This window comes from Ambystoma mexicanum, chromosome 8 (assembly GCF_040938575.1).
Source record: "Ambystoma mexicanum isolate Mex_15411 chromosome 8, UKY_AmexF1_1, whole genome shotgun sequence".
Taxonomy (NCBI): Eukaryota; Metazoa; Chordata; class Amphibia; order Caudata; family Ambystomatidae; genus Ambystoma; species Ambystoma mexicanum.
Window position 1 is genome coordinate 900,217,387 of NC_090929.1, and position 22,372 is coordinate 900,239,758.

Genomic DNA, 22,372 nt, shown 5'->3' on the forward strand with positions numbered 1-22,372 from the left:
GCGGAGCTGTATACCATCTTAACCCACCTCAAATACCCTGGTCCCATCCCGTATTCTTTCAAGGCCGCCAACATCCACGGCCACCTCACGGAGTCAAAGGCTTTTATTGCGTCCAGCGAGACTATTGCCATTTCGCCGAGGTTGCCCTCTGTCTGTTCTATGATATGGTGGAGTCTCCTGTGGTTGTCGGATATATTCCTGCCCCGGACGTAGCCTGTTTGATCAGGGTGTATGAGTTTGTTAATTACTCTTTTGAGTTTGCCAAAACTGCCGTTAGAATTGAGCTATCTTGGTTTAACATAGATAGGGGTCTGTATGACCCACAATCAGTGCTTGGCTTACCAGTTTTAGGAGCGGAATGAGCACGGCCTCCCTTCCGGCAACTTTTCCCTCTGGAACGCCTCGTTTAGCATGGCCAGCAGCGGGCGGAGTACTTCTTGCCTATACGTTTTGTAAACCTCACTAGGGAGCCCATCCGACCCTGGGGCTTTGCATGTGGCTAGGTGCAGAACCACTGTCTCTAGTTCTTCTATTGTAATTGGGGCCTCCAGGTTCTCCCGTTCTTCAGTGTTTAATTTGGGTAATCCTATATCTTCCAATGTTTCCTGAGTCTCCCGACCTGCCTCCTGCCGTGTGTCTTCATAGAGGCGTTTGTAGAATCTAAGGAACCCCTCGTTCACTCCCTCTTGGGTGTTCCAGGTCTGACCTTCTTCTCCTTTTATCTCTCTGACTACTGGTTTCGGTGTCTCATTTTTATATAACCAAGCTAGCAGCCTCCCTGGTTTGTCTCCCCCTGCGTGTTGCCTTTCGATATATATTTTTTATAGTTCACAATATATTTTTTATAGTTCAGTTTACATAGCCTTTCCCAATGCTCCCTGTTTGTTTGTTGTAGTAGGTTCACCTGTTCGGCGTCCTCTTGTGAGGTGCACCCCCCCCTTGCATAATTTCTTCCAGTTTCTTCTCTGTCTCTGGTAGCTCTTGCTCTATGCCCCCTTGGAGCCCTCTGGATTTAGATATAGCCGCGCCTCTTACTACCATTTTAAACGCCTCCCATAAGGTTTCTTCTGACTGCACGCTCCTTGTGTTAGTGTTAAAGTACTCAATAATCTCCTCCCTTAAATCCTCTCGGAATACCAAGTCCTGCAGGGCCTCGGCTCTGAGCCTCCATGTCGGGATTCTTGCTCTGGGGGGCTGGTGTCTCCACTCCAAGACCAGCAGGGAGTGGTTCGATAATATTCTCGCCTTATATTCTGTTCCTTCCATACACGTTCAGAGGCGACAAACATATAATCCAGTCTCGTATACAGGTTATGCGGGGCAACGTAGTGTGAATAGTGCCCATCATTCGGGTGTTGCTGTCTCCAGATATCCCAAAATCTCTCAGTAGGGCCTGTAATGCTTTCGCGGCAGGGGAGGGTTTATCCAGTTTCATATCTGACCTATCCATTTTGGGGTATAGCGTGCAGTTAAAATCCCCTCCACAAAAAATGCGCCGCCCAAGAGGGGGCTGATTTTACCATATAGAGTCCTGAAGTAGGCCGCCGTGTCTTTGTTGAGAGCGTATGTATTTATGATACTCAGTTCTCTATTCTCCAGCAGCCCTCGCATCAATATCATCCTCCCATCTGGTTCCACCGTGGCCTGAAGCATCTGGAATGGCACATGAGGTGCCACCCAGGGAACCACCCCATAGCGTAAGCAGAATGTGTCGCTCCCATGGTGGTCCCTCCACTTTTTCTTTACCACCTCTAGTTTCTCTAAAGTGAGATGGGTTTCCTGTAGTAATGCTATGTCCACTCTCAGCCTTCTCAAATACATCATTACTTTGTTCCTCTTCAGGTAACTGTTAAGGCCTCTCACGTTCCAAGTTACAATTCTAAGACTTCCCATTGCCATTCATATTTTATCCCCCTCCCTCTCTCTTTGTTCTTCCCTCCAATCTTGTTTGGCATGAATGTCGGCTCGTTCCCCATCTAATTTCAACATTAACTCGCCAACTAGCCCCCCCCACCCCTTCTTCCCCAACTATGTTCACTGCACACATTCCCTCCCCTCCCTCCTCCCTACCCATCCCCAACTGATGCCCAGCTCCATCCCTGGATCTCAGGCTCCCCCGCATTTGGTCCTATCTCGGAGTGCCAAGATCAGGAACCCAGCAGGGTGTTACCGATCTACTGGTAACCTAACTAGTCTATTCGCGGGGGTGTGAGAGTGGGTTCCGTTAGGCTCCTACAGTTTGCACTATATTTCCGTGCTTGAGGAATCATATTTATGTAGCCCATGTAACACCTGTCCCAAATGTCTTTGCCCTGCCTTATATTCTAGTCCCAGTCTCTGAGTCTGCAGCCTCTGTTTTACTTAGCTGCGCCGTCTTCCTTCTGAATACCAGTTTCCGATGGGCAGTTCTGCGTGTCAAGCCACTCTGACGCATCCTCTGGAGTGTCAAAGAACAATGCTCTGTTTTTGCGGTACACCTTCAGTTTCGCCGGGTATATTAACATGTACTTGTAGCCTGCTTCCAGCAATCTTCTTTTCACTGCTCCATAGTTCATACGACGTCTTTGTACCAACAGTGTGTAATCCGGGCATGCCGTAATGTTCACCAATGCCCTTTATATAATTTCTCCTTTCCGGAAATGCTCTAGGATTTTTTCCCTGTCTCGATAGTTCAGGATCTTGGCAATTATTGGCCTTGGGGGGGCTCCTGGCGGTGGCCTCCTCTTCAAGGCCCTATGCGCCCGTTCCACGGCAAATCCTTGAGTTAGTACCCCTCCCGTTATTTCTCACAACAGCATTGTTTCAATGTAATCCGCTGGGTTTGGTCTCTCTGCTCCTTCCGGCAATCCCACGATGCGTACGTTATTTCTCCGGGTGCGTCCCTCCGCTTCTTCTGCCCTATTTTCCGAGTTGCTCACCCGTTGTTCTAAGATGGGAATCTCCGATTTGTGAGACGCACATGCAGCTGTGTTCGGGGCCACTTCCTTTTCCAATTCGCCTATGCATTCTGCTAGCGTTCTTACATCTTGCCTGAGGAGATTCACCTCTTCCTGCACTGCACCTACTTAAAGTTCCAGTGCCGCCTGGGAAGATGCATTTATTCCCCTCTCATAAATGGCTACCTGATTGCAAGAGCATATGAAACTCTTTCGAAATCTAGTTTACACTCACATGGATAAAGCTCCAGCCCAACAAAAGTCCACCTATAACAAGAAGGTTAATTTAAGATCCTTTTTAGTAGGACAAAAGGTGTTGTCCTCTTGTTTACCTCTGAAAATAAACTTGCCTCAAAATGGCATGGGCCATATAAGATACTAGAGCAAACAGGGACCTGTACCTATTAAATAGCCCAACCTGACAGGAAGCTAAAGACCCACCTCTACCATGTAAATCTCTTAAAGGAGTGGAAAGAAAGTCCTTCCGCTGCTTCTGCCTCAATATTGTCTTGTTTAGTACCCGAGGAGATAGATAATTCTGAACTTATTCCCCAAGAACCATGTAGACAGAAACAAGAAGATTTAAACTATCTGATTATGGCATTCTCCGATGTATTCTGTGGAAAACCAGGGCGGGTACATGTATGGGCGTAGGACATGGAGGGGACAGGGGGACAACCCCCCCCCACAATTTTAAGTGGGGGGGTGTAATGTAATGTATCCCCCCCAGAATATATGTTTGGTGCGTCGTGTAGGGATCTGTTTTTGAAGTGGGGGGAGGGGCTGCTTACTATGTAAACTGCCCTCTCCCCCCTTCCCCCCAAAGCATGGGGGCAATACCCTGGCAGCAGATGGGTGATCATCTGCCCCCAGGAAAGGGGGTGCAAACAAAAAAATATTTTTTTATTAAACGTAGTTTTGGGTGGGGTGGGTGCGGGTGGGACCACTAGCCACCAGGGATTTTTGCAAGGGGGGTGCCCTCTCCCCCCCACCCTAAGTGGATGGGGGGCAACTTATGTAGCCCTCCATGGGGCATATTTCTGCCCCTAGGAAGGGGTACATGAGATGCCCTCCATCCATTTGGGGCGGGGGGAAGAGGCCACTGCAAATATTGGCAGAGCCATCTCTCCCAAGCCTGGGGCAGTATGTCTTGACCCCCCCCTGGGGGCAGATGGCCACACACATGTGCCCATCTGCCCACGGGGAAGGGCAAAACCAAAATATATATAGTAGCATATTATATTTTTTTGGGTGGGGGCGGGAGGGCCACTAGACCACCAGGATTTTATTTGTTTTATTTGTTTGAAAGGGTTGGGGCCCTCCCCCCCACCCTAAGTGAATGGGGGCACCTTATGTAGCCCTCCCTGGTGGCAGATTTCTGCCCCTAGAAAGGGGTACATGAGATGGCCCCATCCATTTGGGATGAGGGGAGAGGCCACTGCAAATATTGGCAGAGCCACCCCGCCCCCAAGCCTGGGGTAGTACGTTTTGCCACCCCCCCGGGGGCGATGGTCGCACACATGTGCCCATCTGCCCCTAGGGAAGGGCAAAACATATATATATATATATTATAACTTGTTTTGGGTGGGGGTGGGTGGCCCACTAGACCACCAGGATTTTTTGTGTTTGAAAGTGGAGGTGGCCCTCTCCCCCCACTCTAAGTGGATGGGGGTCCCTTATGTAGCCTTCCCGGGGGGGCAGATTTCTGCCCCTAGGAAGGGGTACATGAGATGCCCCCATCCATTTGGGGTGGAGGGAGGCCACTGCAAATATTGGCAGAGCCACCCCCCAAGCCTGGGGCAGTACGTTTTGCCCCCCCAGGGGGGCAGATGGCCACACACATGTGCCCATCTGCCCCTAGGAAAGGGGCAAAACAAAAATAAAACAAATTATAACTTGTTTTGGGTGGGTGTGGGGGGCTACTGAACCACCATGGATGGCCCTCTACTCCCCAACACAAATGGATGGGGGGCATCTCATGTAGCCCTCCCTATTGGAAGATTGCTAGCACAATCTTCCCCTAGGAAAGAGGCAAAACAAAAACAAAAATAAAAAAAATGATAACTTGTTTTGGGTGGGTGTGGGGGTCACTTGGCCCAAATCTGTAGGTTGTCTCCCCAAAGCCTTTTGGGGTTACCAGTGGTTTAGTCTTTTCCCTTTGCGCCCAGGTAGGTGCACCAACACATGTGAGGTACCGTTTTTTTTTAAAAAGGGCGACTGTGCCTCCCCTAGTGCTTATAGACCCATTTATATGCTTGATACCTCTTTCAAGTTTGCAGTGTCATTTTGGGACACAAGGAGCGGTGGTTCTCGGTTGGTAATGTCCTGACTGATATTGAACTCGTTTTTAGGCCAGGGATTGGGGCAGCCGAACAGGCTTTAACCCTGTACCTGCTGGTGGCCAGGTCTTTTTTTCTGAGCACGGCCTTGGACATGGTAATCGGGTGAAGCTGTGGGCTGTTCTCAGGTCCTTACAGAATGTCCCGAGGAACTAATCCAGCTGCTGAGATTGGTGCATAACGGGAACCAGGCTTACATAAGATTTGGTGACCATGGTCAGGGCACATCCTTTTTTGATGTGAGCATGGGGGTTCGCCAGGGCTGTGTCCTGGCCCTGGGTCTTTTCACTCTCTACATAAATGGTCTTCAACAGGCCTTGGTTAACACTGGGGTGCATTTCCCAAAGTTCGACAATAGGGCGCCCGACCCCACTGCTAGCATACCGAGACAACACCGCCCTCATCGCTAAGAAACCTAATCCCCTAATGCCCTTCAGAAACTGATAGTGGAATACACTAGGTTTATGAACTCGCTAGACCTAAAATTCATCAGATCAAAGTCAGCAGTAATGGCATGTGGGTATAGGAGGAAGTACATTAAGATGCGCTCCATGGTAAGCAATGGCTCAGTGATACCCTGTGTGCAAGACTTTGATTATCTGAGCATCCGTTTCACTCCATCAGTTACGGGCCAGGCACATATTAACAGGCATTAAGAAGGGCCAATCCGTGGGGGGATTGTCTTGATTTACAGCCTTGTGCCAAGGACAACCGCTGAATATGATCCTGGAAGTCTACAAGGCCAGGGCAAAGGCATCTATCAACTGTGGCGCCTTTCTCTGGGACTTTGAGAATGTATCTGTGCTACAAATTAAGGAAAATAGATTCCTGAAGTGTCTTCTGGGGCTTCCTCTGTGCAGCCCATCACATGCTGTCCATAATGAATTGGGCTTAAGTTCGATCAAGGACGACTGGTCATTGGCCCCAGTGCTATTTTGGCGCAGACTCTGGGCCAACGACAGAGCATCCCTGACCCACCATATATTGGGAAACATCATGGAAAAGGACAGCTATTGCAAAATCCTCTGGTTAAAATACATTCAGTCTGTATTATCTCAGATGAACGCCCTTGCACTTCTCTTGACAGAAAATCTTTTGAGTGTTCAGGAGTAGGGAGAGGGAAAGGGAAGTGCAATCAGGGCAGCATTGCTTTCAGTAAGTGCAGCCAGGCCAGTGCAGCTCTGGGTAAGAGCATGTAGGCAGGGACTGTAGGGTTAGAGTTACTACCCTTAAGTGCGCAGTAGGTCCGGAAGCAGTGCAGGGGAAACTGGTCATGGAAGAACCTGGTACCAAGTGGGACTCTGAAGCTAGCCAAGCCGCCAGTCAGTGCAGCAGATAGGTAGGTCAGCAGGGGGGGTGAGGGGAGAGAGAGAGAGAGAGTGTTGAGTTGCTGCCGGAACTTCAGGTGGTCCGGCTCAAGTTTCAGAGAATTTGAGAGAGGCAGGGAGGCCGTTCCAGAGGGAGGCACCTGCAGAGGGAAGAGACCTACCCCACACTCTCTTCCTGTAGAAGCGTCTGGCCCTGGGAGAGAGATAGATGTGGCTGAGTGAATGGCCCCAGCAGGACAGTGTCTTGGAAGAGAGAGTTGAATGTATTGCGGGACCCAGCCCCAGAACGCCTTGTGGACGATACAGAGGGTATTGAACTTGATCCTTGCAGCCACCACGAGCCAGTGGAGAGATTTTAGGGCTGGAGAGATGCCTTCCCTGAGATTGATGCCAAGGGCAAGTCTTGCAGTCCTGTTCTGGATTAGTCGCAGAGGGCGGAGAGTAGAGGAAGGCAGATTGAGAAAGAGGCTATTGCAGTAGGCCAGTCCTAGAGAGAACCAGGGCTCTGGAGACAGTGAGCTTTTGGGGGAAAGTGAGAAAAGGAAGAATACCTCTGAGGAAGTGCAGCTGGTATTGGGCCCTCTTGGCAAGGTTTGTGATGTAAGGAGAGAAGAAGAGGGTGGAGTCAATGATGACATCAAGGTTTTTTTCCTTATAGGAAGGCGAAGAAAGAGGGCCCAAGGAGGGTGGCCAGAGTGAGAGAGGGAAAGCGGGAGCAGGCATCCCAATGAGAAGGATCTCAGTCTTCTGGCATTAAGACAGACATCGTTGGAGGTGCACCAATCCTGAATCACAGATACACAGCCATGAATGAGTGGGAGAGGAGAGGAGGCTGAGGGGAGCTTGAAAGAGAGCTGAGTGTCATCTGCATAAAACTTACATTTTGAGGAGAATGTAGAGATAAAGTGGGCCAAAGGGGCCAAATAGACATTGAAGAGCCAGGGTGAGAGGTTAGAGTCCTGGGGAACACCACATGTGGAGAGAGAGGTGGTGGAGAGAAAGGACCCAAGTTGGACCTGGGAATGTCGGTGGCCTGATCTGTGATGCCCAGATTCTCACAGAGTTGATAGATCAGAATGGCGTGATTGACAGTGTCAAAAGCGGAGGAAAGGTCTGGGAGGATGAGGACAGAATGAAGGCTTGAATCAAGATTAGTGAGCAGATCTTCAAGGGTGTTCAAGAGAGCGGTTTCTGTGCCTCTAGCTGCTCTCAAGCCAGACTGATGGTCATGGAGACAACCAACAGATTCAGTGTGGAGAGTAAGCTGGGAAATGGCCAGCTTTTCCTGGAGTTTGCCCAGGAAAGGAGTGATAGAGATTGAGTGATAGTTGCCGCACAGGTAGGATTGGCTGAAGGCTTTTCAAGGAGGGGGTGCACAAGGGATTGCTTGAGGAGAGAGGGGCAAGTTCCAGTGACAAAAGAGTGATTGCAGAAATCGGCCAATGCTGGAGCGAGTGTGTCATTGTGGTCCTGGAAGGTTCTGGAGCAGCAAGGGACCATCTGTTTGGATGACACTTTCATAGATCGGACTTGTCTAGAAACCTTGTCAGGTGTAGTCGGAGAGAAAGAGGAGAAGGGAGGAGAAGAGGGAGAGGCGGGCAGAGGGAGAGGAAGAGGAGAGAGAGGAGAGGATGTCCTGTGTTTTAGTGGTGAACTGTGAAGCCAGATCCGTACAGAGGGCCTGGGAGAGAACAGGAGAGGTGGTGACTGCAGAAAGATTGTCCAGCTCCTTGCAGATTTTAAAGAGTATGGTCATGTTGTTAGAGGCCGCAGAGACGCAGGCTTGGATGTGGGCTCTCTATTTGGACAGGGCAGAGAGTCTGTATTACCTTTGGAGCTAATGGCAGGCCAGTTTGTCAGCGGATGCGCCAGATGCCCTCCACTTCCTCTCAGCCACCCTACACTTGTGTTTCTGGATGGCAAGGTCGGAGTCGTACCAAGAGTGGCACTTAAAGGTAGGCTTCAGCCGGATTCTCATGACCGGGGCAAGGATGTACAGAGTGTTGGAGACAGAAAGATGCAGGTTAGAGAGGTCTGTGTCAGAGTGAGTAACCCGTAAGTGTAGGAGCAGCAGAGAAGGTAGCAGCAAAGGCATCAGCTGACACACGCTTCATGTGCCAAATGACTGAAAAGGTAGGTGGCAGTGCTGGGGTGGGCTTAGCCTGGGCGACAGAGAGCGTCAGGGGAGAGGAGAGCAGAAAGTGGCCAGTCTAAGACAGAAGAGTGGTGAGAGAGAACATTCAAGGTATGCCCGGCAGAGTGTGTCGGACTAGAAGTTAGAATGGAAAGGGGGAGAGTGTCGCAGAAGAGCTCTGAGGAGGGATTAGGAGCATCAAGGTGGATGTTGAGGTCTCCGAGGACGAGAAGTTGGGAGGTAGAGAAGAGGAGAGGTCATCCCACTCTGAGAGGAACAGGGCGACCTGGCCAGGTTGCCTGTAGATGATGGCCACAGTCAGAGAGAAGCCAAGAGGGATTGAGAGCCTGGGGACCAGGCATTCATAGAAGGATTTGGTCCGGATAGGAATGACAGAATCAGGGACCCACTCCGGAAAGATCAGAGATACTCCACTTCCGGGACGGTCGGTTCTGATTTTGGATAGGATCTTGTAGCCATCAGGGAGGAGAGTGTCAAAACTCTACTCCCTGATGAGATAAACGGGCCGCCAGTCAGGCCTGTTTTAACCTTCTTATGCTCCGAGATGACACAGCACAATTGCATGGATTTCCCAAAGAGCCAAATTGCCTTTCATCTGAATACTCTCAGGTGGATGTTATTCACTTTGTTCTTGTTTTGCGCAGCATATGGTCACATTAGAAACCAAATCATTATGCCAGTTCTTATACCCTGTTACTCTGCCCTATTGTATTTATTGAAATCCAAAGAAAGTAAGTAGCATGGACCTTATTGTCGTACACTAAAAGACCATTGAGATTCAGGAAACTGCAAACTTGATTTTAGCTTGTATGATTGTTTAATGTTTCTTCTTAACTGGCTTTAATGTTTTATGATGAATTCTGTATTGTATGTTTAATGGATTTTGTATGATCTGAATAAACGTATGCAACAATAAATATTTTCATGGACATTTTTGGAGTCTAAGAGAAAAAGCAGCAAGCGTGTCTGAGTCAGTTAGGCAGACTTGGAGGGGTGATGGTTGAAATATGGGGGACGAGTGTGTGTCAACATAGAATTTTGTAAGTGATTTGCTGGAATGTTGCATATTACAGCACACATTTAACAAACATTGGTTAAAAAGCAATATAATTTACAATTGGTTCTGTAGGGGAAAATATAATTAACTCCAATAGTTGCTAGGTCACCACACCAACAGTACATACTATGCTTTTTGTACACCCTTTGATGCTGACTGCCTTCATAGAAAAAGCATGAGGCCTAATTCAACAATATGCTATTGTTGGCCTGTAAAACACATTTTCGTCCTGCCAATGCATTTTGCAGTTGGCCGTGATCAATACATATCCACACACCACTATCAGAGCACATTCATTCTAGCTGTTCCCAATATATTATGTGTATGTTGTGGTGAGTTGGGAGAAGGAGTCGGACACATTAAGGACACGTAACGTTTCTGTAATGAAATTAGACACAAAAGGCATATCTTTCTCTATTACTAAAGGGATCACTCTGTCTATCTAAATTAACTAAAGGTGCTTGTCTGTTGTCAGGAAGGCCAAAAGTAACTGCCCTTTGTCCCAACCTAACTCTACCTGACCCTACTACCACAAGAATAACTCAAAAGGGCCAAAATAATGTCTCTCTTTTCTCTTGGTTGCCTCTCTTCTTGCCTTTCTTCCCAGTGACTTTCTCTTTCAATTTGTACCTTCTATCCTTCAGTTATTGATATTCAAATGTCTCTCTTTAGAATATTTACTCTTAAGACTTCCTTCATAAGCTTCTCTAACTCTTCCCATATACTTGTAGACATTGTACACTTTGTTTCCAACTGTACTACAGTTTTCCTTAGACTACTTTCTCACTCTCGTATCTTTAATGATATGTTTCTTATCTTCTTAGGGTTAATCCTCCCTAGGTTCTGTAAGACAGTATACCAATTATGATTCCCCCTCTCCTGGTTTCTTGGTACTGGATTGTCTCTCTGCTGATTCTATTCTCTTAACAGTCTCTTCAAAACACTTGTTACACTTATTTGCAGTGGCCTCTCTCTTCTCTTTCAGCCTGTGTACCTGGTGGTTTCTTCCTTTCGCAGGGTATTTGTTCCCACTTTTAATATGTTTTCCAAACAGCGATATTCGTCATGTGGTGTATTGATTTCACATATCTCCAATTCTGCAGATTGCCATCTAGACCTGGCGCCTTTCCCATTCTCCCGGGACCTTTTCTGATGCAGGGGTACTTGCAGGGCTCGATGCACACTCGGGTATTCTGTTTCTTGGTCCTTCTCCTCTCACTTCTCCAGCTTTGCGTTCTCAGCTCCTCTGTAGCGGGGCGCCATCTACGGACGCAAGCCACAGGGAACCTGTGGTACTCCCTTCTCGGCCGGTCTCAACGTAGTTCGCTAGGCACCTCACCCACCACAATGCAGCTGTGGTCATGGCACCACCTTGTACAGGTCTTACGTTCCCGTTGGGACAACGGTTCTCCCCTTTCATGATTTTCAGCTCTGCAGCATCTCACTCTGTCCAGTAGTCACAGGCTCTGCGACTTCGTTCTGCTGCAATTCTCCTAGGCGTAATGACGTCAGGGGGCTTCCCCTGCATACCATGCTCTCTCTTTTCACAAGAGCTACTCATCTCAGTTATATCCACATCTCTTTTAAAAGAGACATTTTCTTTTCTTTGGTATAGCTGGTTAGTTCCCACATTGCGTGAAGCCAAATTTAAGAATGACAGCTTATTCTTCATAGCTGGCAGTACCACATAGGCAGATATGGTATTGGCTCTAGGGAGTTCCTCATCGGAACGGGAGTCCTTGTCCCCTAAAGGGGAGTCACTCCCATCCAGGGCCCACCTGCCCAGACCCCTAGGGAGGGTTTGCAAAGTGGACTCACCTCTCTAGCTTCAAAGGGGGTGGCTCCCTCTTGGGGAGAAGGGACGAATACTTGTGATTCATCACAATGTCCATACAATTAAGCTTAATGCTAGATGTGCTCAGTGTATGTCTGCATGGCACTGTAAGGACGCATTTGTGCTTGATGTGATGAAAAATATGTAGCACAACAGAGTGTTCCCAACAGGAATTAATTATATAATTTGCATAGTTTATTGAGGATATGAATCCTTACTTAAGTCCTAAATCACTTTGTATACTGCATGAATGCTGACAATGACAGCCATTCAATGGTATTAAATAAATAAGAACAAACAAAAAAATGAAACATATACATTTATTATTCCTTTAACAACACAATAAGTAAATCAATAAATAATATATAATTTACACATGAAAAGTGAAAAAATACACAGGACAAAATCAAATCCTGAAAACTGACCCACTGTAGACCTAATGTACATTCATTTTGCCAACCTTCTCTGCTAAGATATCTACATCCAAAGTACAGTCAAAATCTGCGCTTGATATGTGACAAAATAATTAAAAAATAAATTCAAATACATGTAAGTTTTTTCAACAAAATGCATTTTTCAAGAAAATACATTTGAATTTGAATGTACTGATATGAATCCAAGATCTGCATTCATAAACATCCAAGGTCTACACCAAGAACGAAAATTCACAAAGGTGTTTCGGCAATGTAAAGAGGTATGGACCGCCTTCCTCAGGACCAACCAATTGTGTCACCTGCAGATGTGAAACAAATTATTGTTATACCTTAAAACTGGATGAAGAAGTAGTTACATGTGCAGGTACATACAAAGAGCAGATAGCACAAATGCTGAAAATGGAGGAGAAACCCAATCACCAACAGGGAGGACCAGCACCAGTATGACCCCTTCATGCAAAACCAATATATGTGAGATGAAATGACTGTCACGCCCACCTTGGACCTAACTAGGTTCCTTCACACAGGAGCTGCACGGCTTCAATAAACACAACAGGGCTAGTACTGCCAAGCCCACCAAAGAGCGTGGGGCGAATATACATGAACATGAAGTCCAACAATAGAAATGTGTGAGCCATGGAGACACGACCTGACCTGCCAACCACCCGTGACCAGGGCCTAGAATGCAGTAATTGAAATGGCTTACCGGTTGGGAAAATTAATAAACCAGGGTGTCTCTCGAAGATAGAGGCGGAGGTGGGGCCCAACGGCGTCTCTCAACCCCTCCACCCATCGACATTCAATCTAAAAATAATAGGCGAGAGCAAAAAAAAATGTAGCACATGCCTGAGCAAATGACAAGCAGAGCAAATATCTGCATAAAATGAATTGATAACCGCCCGTACAAGAGGCAGGGAAAACAGATGGTAGTGCAAGCATGCAGTGTGAACATTACACATCTGTCTCACGGGTGCAGATCTGGAGCACAAACTGTGAACCAGAGCACCAATTTGAGGGAACGACTACAAACTGGAAGTACAAGAACTGAAATAGGGTCCTTGGGTATGCGGCAGTTGGTGAAGTACCAAAAAAGCAGAAATGAATGCAAACAGCTACTCACCTGAACTATGAGCCTCTTTTACATCTTTGCAGACAGGAACGGGGCAACATTAAATATAGATAGCCTACTCTGAGCTCAAATCTAGTCTATAGGGTCATGCTCAGCGTGCATTGTTCGGGCCTACAACTTGTATCATCATTGTGGCTTATTTTGCTGTTCTGGACTTGTATTATTATGTAGACTGGCTGACTCCAAGGACTCTGGAGTCCCAGGCCCAATGTGTGGAACATTGGGAGAGACATATGCATGCAACACTGTGCTCAGCGGAGCAGGCCACTGGACGCTTGCACTTTCACTTAAACAACAGTTAAGCACACACGCTAATTGACAGGAGAACACACAATAACTCACAGGGGAACACATGATTTGCTCCACAAAAGTGCATTTTGGGTGAGGGATATATTCGGAAGTAAAAGTAACTTAAATGGTGCCATGTCATCAATTCATTTTCAGCAAAGAAACAATAAAGCCCACATCATCAATAGCAGAGCATGGATATGTATTTGGGAAAGCCCCTGGACCAGCAGGCTCTGTTCGTGGTTCCATTTCTGGGGCATAAACTTTCTTTATTTTTTATTTTTTAGCAAACGGTTTACAAGTGAAACTTTCGGCTTAAAAATGTGTTTACGAAATAGAAGAATAGAACAGAGGTCAAGGATTGGTTGCATTTCTGCCATCGCTAACTGGATCAACTTGGTATAAGTTAATGAGGACCTTCCATCAAGATGTAAGTGGCTTCGATGTTCCGGAAGATCACTGACATAAACTCTAACAAAGCGTACGTAAGAGAAAGTTTAGAGCCCTGCATCAACTGGAGCCAAATGTCCTTCTCTGCTAGTGTTCGATTGCCGACAAAGAATTTCTTTATTAAATTAGATTGAATGTTGTCGAATCCCGGATAAATCATGACCAGATGGTACAAGGATTCTGACGTGTGACTACATAATCTGCAGTTGTAGTCTGAGTGCCTTGACTTTCCTAGCCTCGAGTACTTCCTTTGTAGGTAGTAGATTAAAACGTACTATTAATAACTGTTGTCGAGAAAAATACGATGGAAATCGTCTCAAGTATGGAAGGGTTGTTCCCCGCTTTTTCATCGCAGAGCAGCGCTTCCCATACAATTTCAACCCTGTGACTGACTCCAGAGTGTCTAGCCAGTCTTGATTGTAGAGCCGTCTTTTTACATGTTCAGGAGTTTCCTTGAGCAATTGTTAGGCCTGTCAATGCTAATATTCCTTTGCATTTATCACTCCATTCCACCAATGTAAGTTCCCTTTTCTCTAAGAGAGCCTGACCAAGCATAGTGAAGCCTCGTTCAGATGGAGGTAGTAAGCGTTTTCGAAAAAATGAACGGCTCTTCCAAACTGTTATAGTGAGGAGAGAAGTTAAGCCCAACTCCTTTCTAATCACTGCAACTGGCGTTGAATTTGGCAAGTAAACAACATATCTCCAAAAGAGACCCTATATGATCGGCCATAATTTTCAGGGTAGTGATAGTGATGCTTCTGCCCCATAGGTCAAAATGGGGACAACTGTCATTCGATAGAACGTGATTAGTGGCACAAGCAAGAATTTACAATAGCGGAACCTGATGATTTTGGCCTGGGCTGCCAATATTTTTGCTTTCCTTCTCAGGTTTGCCTCTCTGGGAGCGTCTACACAGCTGTTGTTTATTAGGATACCCAAGTAAGTCATCTCAGTAATCACAACGATCATTGATCCATTTATGGTCCAACCAATAGGTTTAGTTTTCCCTCTTGATGTTCTGCCAAGTGTTAGAACACCCGATTTGGAGGGGTTAATTTGCAGATCATTTGCAGATAGATAAGTAGCCAGAGCGTCCAGCTGCCTTTGGAGTCCAATTTTTGTTTCATCAAATAGGACTACATCGTCCGCATACAGGAGTATATTTACTTGTCTTCTGGATATACATGGTGGGAAGCACCTGATATTCTTGAATGCTTCTTCCATGTCAGATGTGTACAGGTTAAAGATCGCCAGTGCCAAGTGACATCCTTGTTTAAGGTCGATTGTAGTCTTAATGGGGTCCGTTAAGTCAATCAGTCTGTTCGTCCTTATGCGAACAGACGTATCTGTGTGAAGGACTTGTATAGCTTCACATAAGTCAGTAGGGCAGCCCTAAGATCTTAGCTTAGATCACAGAATGTGTCGATTGACTCAATCAAAGGCCTGCGATAGGTCCACTGAGGCCAAACACTTTACTGTACTTTAATGTAGTTCTTGTTTTTAAAAAGTTGATCACAAATAAGTTCAGAGCCGTTCCAATTCCTTTTTTTCGAAGCCAGCTTGCCATCGATCACAGTGGTTTGTTGTCTTACTCCAAACACTAAGGAGTGTTAGGACGAGGGCTGCAAATACCTTTCCAATAACATCAAGAAGGGCGATAGGCCTGTAATTAGTTGGTAATGATCTATCGCCCTTCTTGAAGATTGGAACCACAATTGAGGTCGTCCACGAATGTAGTATTTTCCGCTTTAACTTTATTAGGGTCAGCAGCTCGAAGATGAAATTCGCCCATTCTTCAGGGTTCATCTTTAGAACAATGTTTGTGAGCCTGTCTGGTCCGGCGCCCTCGAGGTACTTGAATTCTTAATTATCTGTCGTATGTATTCCTTTCCAGTCTCGAAAGACCATGAGGGTGGATTCAGCTCTCTACCATCCACATGCTCTGTTACTATACCACAGAAGAAGGTACTAAAATGTGTTGTCCACGCTCCTTCTGAGATGGGATTTGCTAATAAGGATTGCTGGGGGGCATCCAGTCTGTTAAAAACGTGCTACATCTCCCCAGAGTTTTTCATTGCTACCAACCTCAACATGTGTTCTGCATGGTGTTGTATTAGGGTTTCTTTGTATTGTTTTGACCAATTTTTATACCTTTGTCTGGCTGACTTTAGGGCTTCCAGTGTGTGATGGAAATTTCTTGTGCTCTCCTTTTACGGGGCTCAGCTCTTTTTTACTTGTGTGAACCGCCAAGTCAAACTTATGCAAGTTAATGAAGTTTTTTTTACCAGCAGTAGAAGTCCTTTCTGTGTATAGACAAAGATGTTTTGGATAATCCAGATCAGCTTGCTTTGACTTGTTCATGAGAGCTGCTGTGAATGAGGATATGTTGTATCGCAAATCCTCAGCCTGTTCCTTCCAGGCACGATGCCAAGGCCTCATTCTTCAGTGGGACGCCTTTGGTTACCCTGTATGATATTCGCATCTTCAGAATGTTGTGGTCGCTAAGTGTAGTGTTTGTGACCACCATATCCTTTACATTCTCATAAAGGTTGTTGTCTGAGAGAAAGATGTTGCCCAGTATCTGTTTTCTGCTATGCCTTTTCCATGTTGGGTTAGGTGGTACATCTCCCACGACCCATCCGTTTATTAAGGTGATGTTTCTTGAGGCTAGTTCCTTTCTTCATGTTAGACCTTGTGGTACAGGTTCCTCAGTATTTTTTAAATTTGTTTATTGGCATTTCAATGTTATAGTTACAGCTTCTTATTAGGGTTGTATACCAATGATAAAATATAAACACAATATAAAACCAAACAATGCGGATAAACTGCGGTGCTCTCCAGAGGGTAAAGTTCAGTCAAAATACGTGGATGCGGTGGGTGTCTGGTGGACTGAGGTGGGGGGTCGAGGAGTGGGGGGGAGGGGAGAGGGGTTGGATGAGGCAATGACGTTAGTCCTTGTGCCGTCGGTCCCAGGAGTACCATCCAGAGCCTGGGGCGCTAGTTGTTGGCAGAATTGTTGGCTCAGGGCGGTTTATCATACAAGGGGTAAAATAGGTTGTGTGTTAGAGTTTTCCATGCATCCAGTGCTGTACTTGTGTTGTCTGGGGATTTAAGAACTCCTTCCTCGTAGTCCTGAGTTTCTGCCTCCACCCAGCGTTTCATTTCCCTGTGCCACAATATGTATTGGGGCCCACTCTTCTGCTTCCAGGCCATTGCTATGGCTCTTTTTGTTAACACACAAGCCATGTCCATAAGTTTTGTTGCATGTTTCGTCTTGGCCAGACGAGGGTAAGTACCCAGCAAGCATTCCTTGGGAGACCAGTCATACCTGGTCATGCCAGCTACCCGGCACGTTTGCTCCACCCTGGACCAAAGGTGGCATACCTTGGGGCATCTTGAGAACATGTGGTTTAAGTCTGCATTTTCTTTATTACACCATGTGCATTCGTGAGGAGCCTGTTTGCTAAACTGGGCTATTCTATGTGGGGTCATGTACGTGCCATATAGCAAATTAAGTTGTATAAGCCTGAATCTGGCGTTTCTGGATACCTCTCTTGGGAATGCCAAAGCTCTCTCCCATTATTTGTCTGTTATTTCCTGTCCTGTATCTCGTTCCCATCTGGTTTTCAGCTCAGCGGTGCGAGGGTTGGGTCTATCTATCAGCAGGCTGTATATCTGAGATACCGGTCTCCAACCTTCCCCCAGGTTGTACATCAATGTCAGGAGGGGGTCATGAGGGGGTGCGCTTCAGGTTCCTGCGGTCATTCGCCCCATTTCATGCGTGCAATGTGCCTGACTCGCTGGTACCACAAAAATTGACCACTCGGAATGCCATCTGCCGTTTGCAGGGATGTGAAGTCCCTGAAGACGCCTTCTTCATATAAGTCCCCCCCATGTGTACACCCCCTTCCTCTCCCAGAGCCGGATCTGTGCCAGATCGGTGTTAGATTCGCACAGGTTTGAAATCAGTGAGACCTCAGGTAAGTAAGAGTGTTTTAAGTGTAATAGTGTCCTGGTTCTGTTCCAATCTGCCAACCTAGGTGCGTTAGCATGGGTACGCTGCTCAAAGCTGTTTGTGGTGCCCAAATAAGTTCTTTCAGGCACAGGGGTCTGTGAAGCAGTCCTGTTTCTGCCGTGATGTCATCAGATAACCATTGGGCCACAAAGCTCAGCTGTGCAGCCATATAGTACCGCTCCAAGTCTGGGAGTTGAATGCCTCCTGCCCTGTGGGGTAATGTTAGTGTGGACAATGCTAACCTGTGTCTGCCAGTCCCCCACAGAAAGCTTCTAAAGATAGTTTCTAGTATGCGAAAGAATAGGGGCTTGATGTAGTGTTGTACATTTTGAAAGTGATAAAGAAATCTAGGAAGAATTATCATTTTTATAATTGACGCTCTACCCATCACTGATAAGGGGAGTTTTGACCAGAAGCCAATTGACTTGCGTAAGGACTTAAGTGCGGTTCTGGTGTTGTTTTCATGCATTAGTTCCGGGGCATGCATCACATTGACGACTAGGTACCTGAACGAGGTCGGTTGCCACTGGACTCCCGCCTCGGGGAGGTCTTCCACTTTCACTCCCTGAAGGCCAGCTAGCGGGAAAAGGCTAGATTTCCACCTGCTGAACCGTATACCCGGAACTGCGGAAAATTTATCCAGGACTTCAAGCATGCAGGGTACATTTAAGTGGGGGTCTCAGACATAGAGGAGGACATCATCTGCATATATAGCGATATTATATGATACACCCCACCCAGCTGAATGCCGGCATCGAAAAATTGCTTTCTAAAATAGACTGCAATTGGTTCCAGGCCTAATATGTAAAGCATAGGGGACAAGGGGCAGCCCTGTCTGGTAACCCTACTTATATCCCATGCCGACAATACAAGTCTACCGGACTTCACTCTTGCTTTGGGGTTGGTGTATAGTATTTTCACCCATTTAATGAAGCCAGCCCCTAATCTGAATTCCCTGAGCGTGGCTAGTAACCACTCCCAGTAGATGGAGTCGAACGCTTTGATGGCATCCAGTGATAGTAGCGCATAGGGTCCTTTATGTTGGTCGGTTTGTGCTATGATGTGCTGCAGGCAGCGCAGATTTGTCGTGGTGTTACGGCCGGGTATGAACCCGTTTTGGTCTTCATGTACTAACTCACCAATCTGTCTAGCGAGCCTGGAGGCCAGTATCGTGGTCAATATCTTAACATCATAGTTAAGCAGCACTAAGGGGTGATAGGAATCACATTCATCGGATGGCTTTTTGGGTTTAAGCATCGGGATAATGAGTGTTTCCCTCATGCTGACGGGGAGGGACCCTAGTTCGTTCGCTTCCTGAAACACTTTGAGTAATAATGGTTTGAGGGTTGTTGTGTAAGTTTTGTAAAACTCTGTGGGCAGCTCATTGGTGCCCGGGGTTTTGGAGGAAGCCAGGGATTTTATAGCCTCTGTGATATCTTCGGCCATGATTTCTGCGTCAAGAGCATCTCTTTGTGCAGATGTTAGTTTAGCTAGGCCAATTTCCTCAAGTGTATCTAGGATTTTCTCCCGTGGTATGAGGGTGTCATGCGAATAGAGTTGGGTGTAGAAGGATTTGAATGCATCATTAATGCCCTGCTGTGTCTGGAGTAGGATGCCGTCTGCCCCTTTTAATGCCCTTGTAAAGTGTTTGGGGTGTGTTACAGGTCCCTCAGATGTAACCGCAGGGTTCTCTATCAAGATCAATTTATCAATGAAGCAGTTGATGTTTAGGTCGCCACAAAGTATAATTCCCAAGTCGGGCCCGAGTGCCCTGGCATTGTCAAGCTCCTCCATGACCTGTTGGATAAAGTTCTTGGCCGTTTTTTATCTGGGGCTCCAATACAGATTACAAATTAGCAGGGGCCCTGCTTTAGCCTCATATGAGCTTGATCTCTCTAGTAGTGTAATTTGGATTAGGGCCAAGGCATTCCTTGTCCAAGATACCTTCAAGCCACTAGTGTTTTTACTAGAAGCAAGAGAGCTGCCATCGGTCGTCTCCTCGTCCCCTTTGTCACAGGGTTCATGTAAATCGTCAAGCCCTCCAACATGGGTGTGGTCCTAAGCCAAGTCTCCTGTAGGCAGACTACATCAAAGTCCTCAAATTGGAGGTCTCCTTCACTTAACAGATGCTTAGAGTCCATGGTGTTCCAGCAACCCAATGAAATCTAATGCTTTGTTTCCTCTTTCACTGGCTTTAAGCATTATAAGTTGGAAGCTAGGGCTCTAGCCAGCCAGCTCCATCCTTCTTCCTCGTTTGCTTGTCACTTTCTTAATTGTGGGTTCCTCCCACCCTGTTGAGGATGGGTGTTATCTACCATAATCTAAACGTTGTCTGCTTGTGATAGCCCATCATCTTGAGGTCGGCTGATGGCAGTTACGCTTTGTCTGTTGTCTGCTGCCCTCACGCTGTTGGGTCTATACTTCAGTTGGTGCCTGTCTGTCGATGAAACTCATTCAATGTGGATCCTCTTCTCCAAGGAAAAAGCCCATTCTAGTTAGTTGAGGGGCTTCCCTCTGCAACAGATGTTTAATTTTGGACGATGAGAAGTAAATGACGACCATGTCTTTTCTTGATTCCTCTGGGAAATCGACTAAATGGATGTCGTTAGAGCGGATAAGAGCCAATTGGGGTAAACTGTGAAAGAGTCTTAAAATGTCTGCTCTGTTGAGGATCAGGTCGTCTTTTAAATGTAATATTCTTTCAAGTCGCATTCTGGTGGTTGTTAGGGAGAATTCTCTGTTTAGGCTGAATTTCGTAACCTAGTGAGTCCCCCAACAGCTTTGCTTGATTTTTGGGGTTTATTTTTTTCTCCTGCCAAGAGTGAGACTCTTTTACCCTCACTCTTGGGCATGATTTGAGTGTGTTTCTTTGACTCTAAATGTGTTTAATGGGCTATGGGGTCTTTTACTCCATAGGCCTTCATGTGTTTTTGTAATGTGTGTTACACAGCACCCTCAGTGCAGTAACACAGGTATGTCATAGTGACTCCCCAGTATAGACTTTATACCCTGGGACTGACTACTGTCTCCCAGGGTCTGTAAAGTCACCATTGACTTTACTAGTCTTAAATTCTTAACAGAACCAGTACAAACCATCATATTGTGGACGTACTGGCTGGGGCAATTAGATTGCCCTGGGGTCTGTTAGTCGAGGGGGCACGTCTCCGTCCCCCCTGATCGAGTTTTGGCTGGTGGCAGTGGATACTACTTTTTATATTCAACCGCAAATATTTCTCTGTGAGATTTTCCCATTGTTCGAGGCTACTATCTTTATTTAATTACGATAGCCTCGAACATACCGCCGGTTTATTTAATTAATATTAATTCTCCGGTTGGTATTTTTTGCCAAAACTCGGTTCTAAAATGGCGTTTGTGTTCTCTTCTGTGACTCCAACCCAAGTCGAGCCCTTTGTTCCACTTTTTAGCAGGCTTCTCCACAGAAGCCCTCCAAAGTGGTGCCACTCTGTCTGGGGTACTTAGGAGTGGTGGAGGGGGATTTAGGCACCTGGGACTGAGTTGCCTAAGCAACTCAAGTCGCACTCCCTCCTGATTGGCCCAAGTGGTGAGCCGGCCGGCTCACCACTTAGCATATTTGAGTGACAGCTAGGCTGAGTGAATGGGGGTTTTCTGCATAAAAGCAGGGCTTTGGGGACTGGAACTTCAGAAGTCGCCACAGGACCTAAGAATCCGACGAGGGAGAAGCTGAGCCGACCTGCCGCGACGACACCACCGGTGGAGCCCTGCTGGACCGTCTCACCACTTTTCCCAACGACAGAGGAGATCTCCCGCCGGAGAGTCTTCTTCCTTTGACTGGTGGGGATAACCAGTTTCACCATCTTTTCGCCTTCCCGACGTATCTCGTGGCCGCCTTGCCTGTGCCAAGCACCCCGGAAACCGGTATACCACGTTTTACCACGACCGCAAATTAAAGGGTAATACCTTTAATCGGAAAACTCTGCGGCTGGTTTCTTCCCTGGCAGTGCAACGACCTTCATCTTTCCTCCAAGTCGAGATCTTATCTTCCCCTGGACGACGACGAAACTTGCAACTGCTGCCAGGAACAACTGCCACCGCTGGAGGATCCTTCCCACTTAAGGTACCGTATCCCGCCCGGCTTCCCTTGCCACCGACTGTACAGGGTAGATTTAGCCCCCGGCTTTCGAACCTGGGTTAGTCTGGGACACCCTGGCTGAACTTTTCTGAGCCTCTCTAAACTCTTCTCGAACTCTCTGCAAGACTTTTTAAGCCTAGTGTAACTGTGTGATCTTGGGCGCATCTGTGCTCGGCTCTCTCTAAGAATGGGCCCAGCCTATGGACTTTGGCTCACAAGTGACTTTTGCTCTTCTGCCTTGCTAATAGTGTTCCTAAAGCTTAGAGTGGTGTATCTTCCCATATTCTGTCTTTTTC

The 22,372-nt window shown here is 46.8% G+C and overlaps 1 protein-coding gene and 1 long non-coding RNA gene across 9 annotated transcripts in view; one reads left to right on the plus strand and one right to left on the minus strand.

The window, feature by feature from the left end:
• The window catches only part of SHLD2 (shieldin complex subunit 2), a 1,351,673-nt gene that overhangs the window by 626,956 nt on the left and 702,345 nt on the right, over nt 1-22,372 (plus strand). The gene's annotated exons all lie outside the window — the stretch shown is intronic.
• The window catches only part of LOC138472556 (uncharacterized), a 98,968-nt gene continuing 88,551 nt past the window's right edge, over nt 11,956-22,372 (minus strand). The window contains exons 3-4 of the long non-coding RNA XR_011268641.1: nt 12,790-12,887; nt 11,956-12,382 (exon numbers count right to left, since the gene is read on the minus strand). This is a non-coding gene — a long non-coding RNA (uncharacterized lncRNA). The remainder of the gene's footprint in view (nt 12,383-12,789; nt 12,888-22,372) is intronic.